This window comes from Phascolarctos cinereus, unplaced genomic scaffold (genome assembly GCF_003287225.1).
Source record: "Phascolarctos cinereus isolate Bilbo 61053 unplaced genomic scaffold, phaCin_HiC Scaffold_5;HRSCAF=322, whole genome shotgun sequence".
Lineage (NCBI taxonomy): Eukaryota > Metazoa > Chordata > Mammalia > Diprotodontia > Phascolarctidae > Phascolarctos > Phascolarctos cinereus.
Window position 1 is genome coordinate 39,433,838 of NW_027555958.1, and position 6,002 is coordinate 39,439,839.

Sequence of the window (6,002 nt, forward strand, 5' to 3'; positions counted from 1 at the left end):
AAAAAAGAGAGAGGGAAGGAGGGGGAAGGAAAAGAGGGAGGGAAGGAAGAAAAAGAAAAGTACAGAGAGAGGGAGGAGAGAGAGAAAGGAAGGAAGGAAGAAAAGGACGGAAAAAAGGAAAGAAGAAGGACAGAGGGAGGGGAGAGAGAGAGAGAGAGAGAGAGAGAGAGAGAGAGAGAGAGAGAAAGGAAGGAAGGAAGGAAGGAAGAGAAAGGGAAGGAAGGAAGGACAGAAAGAAGGTCCCTCTCTTCTAACTCTAAATTTGTTGGTTTTCTTGTTTGTTTGTTTTTATTCTAGTCTTCTGTAAAGTACAAACATAAGCGGTGAGGATCTGGAATTCTTATGCTGACGCTTCCTAATCAAGACTAGAAAGAAGAGTAGAAAAGGAAACAGGGAAAAAGAGAGTGGAAGGACACACCAGGGTGAAATATCCTGTGGATCTGTCTAGGCATATAAAGTTAAAACCTAAGACTATCTACTTTCCTACCAATAAACTCACTTGTCTATCATAGTACACTCCATAAACAATAATCAACAACACCTTTAGTGACTCTCAAAATCCCCACGGAAAGGGCGTAAGTGCCTAGCCGCGGCCTGGATCGCTCAGCGACGGTGGCGGCGGGCTTGGAGCGCTCTAGTTGCCTCCCCTAACCAAACCTCAGGCCGGCTAGGTCCGCTTGAGTGTAGGCGCCATGAGCATCCGCAACGCCCGGCCAGAAGACCTGATGAGTATGCAGCACTGTAACCTGCTGTGCCTTCCAGAAAACTATCAGATGAAATACTATTTCTACCACGGTCTCTCATGGCCTCAGCTCTCTTACATTGCTGAAGATGAGAACGGAAAGATCGTGGGCTATGTCCTGGCCAAGATGGAGGAAGATCCAGATGACGTCCCCCGTGGACATATCACGTCCTTGGCTGTAAAGCGGTCCCACCGCCGCCTAGGTCTAGCACAAAAGCTTATGGACCAGGCCTCAAGGGCCATGATCGAAAACTTCAATGCAAAATATGTCTCCCTGCATGTCAGAAAAAGTAACCGGGCAGCTCTGCGTCTGTATTCCAACACACTTAACTTTCAGATTAGTGAGGTGGAGCCCAAATACTATGCCGACGGAGAAGACGCCTATGCTATGAAGCGGGATCTGACTCAGATGGCAGAAGAGCTGAGGAAGCAGCTGGAGGTGAAGGAGAAAGGCAAACATCTGGTGCTGGCCTCCCCGGAGAATAGGATGGGTCCCAAGGCCAACCATGTGGGAGACTGCTGCCGTGAGGAGAAGGGCCTAGGCCCCACAGCCGAGGACAGCAGTGGCGGTGACAGCAAAGACCTGAGCGAGGTCAGCGAGACCACGGAGAGCACCGATGTTAAGGACAGCTCGGAGGCCTCTGACTCAGACTCCTAGAGTCCCCAGGCTGGGATTCCCCTGTTCATAAGCATCCCCTGTCTCTGTGTCTCTCTTCCTCTTCTTCCCCATCAGTTCTTCCAATTAAATAATTTGGGGCCCTGGGGGCTGTGAGAAAAAAAAAGAAAAGAAAAGAAAGGGCAATGATGAAGTTCACAAAAAAGCTGAACCAAAAACCAAGCTTTGGGAACAGCTGAGGCTTCAGTTTTTTCAGCCGACCTCCAAGGGAGCTTTCTTTTTAAGTAGATGAATCGCAGCCGAGCACTTCCCTGGGGCAGGAGGCTCATACTCTGGCTCGTGGTTACTGCAGATAGCGTGGTTATAGCAGATGAGGAGAATTAGTTTTCTTCCCAGCTCTGTCACCATAGGGCACATTTAGGCTAAGAGGATGAATCCCCCACCATCAGCTTCAGTTTCCCTCTCTAGAATAACAATGTAACTTCTCACTTACTCAGAGCTACCTTAACCTAGAAACTCAATTAACCAGAATGCATCAAAACAGGAAGTGAACAGAACTCAGCTGAGCCTCCAAAACTGTGTCTGCATGGTCCATGCGCGTCAGTTGGGGAATGCCTAAACACGTTGTGGAATATAATCGTAATGGAATACCACTGTGCTATACGAAATAATGAGCGCAATGATGTTAGAAAAACATGGGTAGAGGTGCACAGAATAATGAAGAGCAAAATGAGCAGAACCAAGAGAACGCTGTATACAGAAACAGCAATATTGTTTCAAGAATGACTTTGGGTAGCTAAATCATTTTGAGTTTTGTAAATACTCAAATTAACTGCAAAGGACCTATGAAGATGCTCTCTGCCTCCAGAGAAAGAACTGATAAACAGAAGTATGTATAGTATGGCTTTACATATAAATATATACATACATACACACATATATGTGTATATATAAATACATATTTGTGTCTACTAGTAGCCATCTCCAGGACAAGGGCGGGGGTGGAGGGACAGAAAAAATATATACAAAAAGTATACAGAAGAGAATATAAGAAAATGTAGAAGAGTAGAAAACAGTAGCTTTGAAAACAATGAGTAATATTTTTTTTCAAAAAAAGCAAACACTGTAAAATGTAAATTTGTGGTTTTATAGTAAATCTTCTTTTAAGGTTGTGCTGTATACATAGAAATGTTCTTTTTTTGTCTGTATGTATTTAAGTTCAAATAAATAAAAATTAAAATATATATGCTTTATTCACAAGAGTATCTTTCCAGCCTTCTCTCAGAGACTTTTAACTCATGATTTGCATACAGTCCTAAAAGCTTAATGTCTCAGATAGTACTAACATTACTAGCAGCATTTTTTGGATAAGCAAATAGACTTTAGAGGCTGAAAGAAGACTAGCTTGTGATCCAGAGTGATTATCTCAGGCTCACATAAGTTGTCTTTCAGTCTTTTCTGTTGTGTATGATTTTTTGTGACCCAACTTGGGGTTTTTTTGGCTAAGATACTGGAGTGGTTTGCCATTTCCTTCTTCAGCTCACTTTACAGATGAGGAAACTGAAGCAAACAGGGTTAAGTGACTTGCCCAGGGCCACACAGATATTAAGTGTCTGAGACTCGATTTGAATTCAGGAAGATGAATCTTCTCAGCTCCAGGCCTGGCACTCTATTCACTGCACCAAGAGCTGAGTTCAAATCCAGCCTCAGAAACTTACTAGCTGTGTGACCCTGGGCAAATCACTTCACCCTGTTTTGCCTCAGTTTATTCATCTGTCAAATGAACTGGAGAAGGAAATGGCAAGCCATTCTAGTATTTTTGCCAAGAAAACCCCAAATGGGTCACGAAGAGTCAGATACAACTGAAAAACAGCTTAACAATTGAACCAGAGCCAGAAGCAAAACCCAGGTCTCCTGACTCAATATGCAATTTCATTTCTACCCAATCATGTTATAAGCTTTAAATATAGCAAAACTGACTGCTTCTTTCCCAGCCTTAAGGAGAGGTACAAAACAACATGGTAGAGTGGAATGGACACCAATTCTGGAGTAAGAGGATTAGATTCCATTCAATCTCTGCCATCGCAGGATCTTGGGCAGTCACTGTACCTCTATGAACCTCAGTATCCTCTTCTGCAAAATGGGGTGAGGGGGAGTTAATAGATGAGCTTTCTTCCATCTCTAGATAAAAGGCCTCTTCTCAACAGAAGTTTTTAGAAACTCCCTTCATTAATTAATAGCATCTGGGTGATGCCACTGATGATGGTTAGCAGGATTAGTCATTACAGCATGGCACCATTCTGTCTCGCCCCACTTCCTTTTGAAGATGGAATCAAACAATGACTAGGTATGCTGCTCACCCTCAGAAGTGGGTACAGCCTGAGTGAGGCTCAGACTCTGATGGATGATGCCAGGACAGAGGTGAAAAGATAAGAAGCCTGATGAGAAATGAAGCCACGATTTTCCTCCAGCAATATCCAAAGAAAGTACACAGTGTTCCTCAGATGGATACCCAGGGGGGACTTTGGCAAAGTTTTATGTCCAATTGCTAATGAAGGGGTCATTAGTTCAGAGATTAATTTCTTTCAGTTGCCATGGTCACCCACATTACTGTTAGTGTGATGACTTCATATTGCTCTGCAAACAGAAAGGTCTGCTGAGGTTAGATATGAAACCCAATGGGGCTGAAAGGTTGTTGTTTTAAAATGCTTTTTTGCTGGTCTGTTTCTTGGCTCTTCCGTTCATTGGCCATTGCTGGGAATTCTGCTTTATGAAGCACATGAATAAATAAATGAATGCTTGGAGAAGCAGGTGTCAAGTACTCACGTGTCAAGCACTGGGAATACAAATACAAAAACATGACAGTTCCTGCCATCATGGAGCTTACATTCTAATAGGGGGAAATTATACATATGGAAGAGTGCTTTGGTCTAGTGATTCAAAGGGGTAGGGACTGGCTCAATAGGCCAGTCAGCTTACATGCTTTCTAAAGAAAAATTATTTAATTGTGGTTCCCAAACAACTGCCAGACACCAAACCCTTCTAGCAAGGCTGACTTCCCAGCCATTCATTGACAAGCCAGGTTGTAAGTGACATAGGCTGAATGCTATGTGTTGGGGTATAGTTTCCTTCCTTTACTTAGCAACCACTGTCTCCATGTCTTGCTTGTAGATCTCAGTCAATCTCCATTGCCAAGACATAGACACCAACTCTAGGGTCCTATTTCCACAGCTCCTATCTCATAGGCTCACCATCCTCCATCCCTGTCCCTATGGGGATGAAGCCCACAACATCCCCTCTCCTACAGCAACCATACCCATAGCACCACCATCCTATGAACTATCACTGCCTTATCCCAGCTGGTTTTGCCCCAAATGGAAAAAAAACTCCAGTTACATCTCTATTAATAGGCTTTATTGACATAATGAAGGAAAGATAGAGTGTAAGGAAAAGATCCATCTTTTCCTATATTCTGACATTCCATAGGGATCTCTGGGTTCTATAACAGTTACATGGGTCTTTCCCCTAAATTGAAAAAGCAATTATGATGAGGATGAGTTGTCAGATGGCTTTAAAGGGTAGTTTGTATATTATATAGGTTTCTAAGCAGAAGAAAATATAAGCCTAGATTCACCTTCCATTATTGGCTAAAAAACATCTCTAGGTTTGGAGCGCACAAAACAGGCCAAAGGGCAGATGGGGCAGGGAGAGGGAGAGAAGTGAGATACAGATGCAGATAGAGAGAAGGGGGACCAAAAGTGAATGTCTCAAGATGGATTAGATGACAGGGGGTCATGAATCAAATGAGACCCTATACATAAAGCAGTTTGTAGTGTTTCATATAGTGAGTGGAAGTGCAGTATAATGGAACTGGAGTCAGGGAACCTGGGTTCAAATCCTGGTTCTGCTATATATTCTGTATGTGGTCTTGAGCAAGACCTCTTGGCCTCTGTTCTTTATCTATAAAGTGAAGACATCAAACAAAACGGTCCCTGGGGGTCCCTTCAAATGGATGAAGTATTGTGACCTCACTGGCAGAGGAAAAGTTTTGTGCCAGTAGAGGGAGACACGTTCTTGGCAACCTTAGAAAGTGGCCTCAAACACTGCAAGGTTAATCAATTTATTCAGTGTCACACTTGGACTGGGGTCTTCCTGCCTTTGAGGCTGGCTCTCTATTAACTCTTCTATGCCGTCTTTCATGTAGTTGTCCTGCAAGACATTTTTATTGACTCTTCCTTTAAGGAAAAATAATCAGACATGTTTACAAGAAGAAAAATACAACCCCTTCTGCTGTCTGGAAGCAATCTGCCCTAGTTGTTGTGTCCATTAATTCATTTGTCATCAAAAGAACACTTTGCCTTGAAGAGAGGACAGACAAGTGTGTCAGATGTTTAGCATTCCTCATGAAATTGTAGCTTATTATCTACTTTTCCAAATGAAATTTACTTTGCCCATCGTGTGTAAGACACTCTATAAATGTGAGCTGTTATTACTACCATTATTATTGCAAAAGGAGATAACTGTACAGAGCAGCAAAGCAGAGTAGAGATGGACAATAAAGGGGAGAGATGCCATGACAGGGAAACAGAGAGGAGACATAGACACACCTATGCGCGTCTCATTACCCAAGACTAAATATGCCTC

General features: G+C 43.0%; 1 pseudogene; it reads left to right on the forward strand.

Moving 5' to 3' along the window:
* Nucleotides 1-275: 275 nt before the first annotated feature.
* On the forward strand, nt 276-2,500 carry LOC110192247 (N-alpha-acetyltransferase 10 pseudogene; annotated as a pseudogene).
* The last annotated feature ends 3,502 nt before the right edge of the window (nt 2,501-6,002 follow it).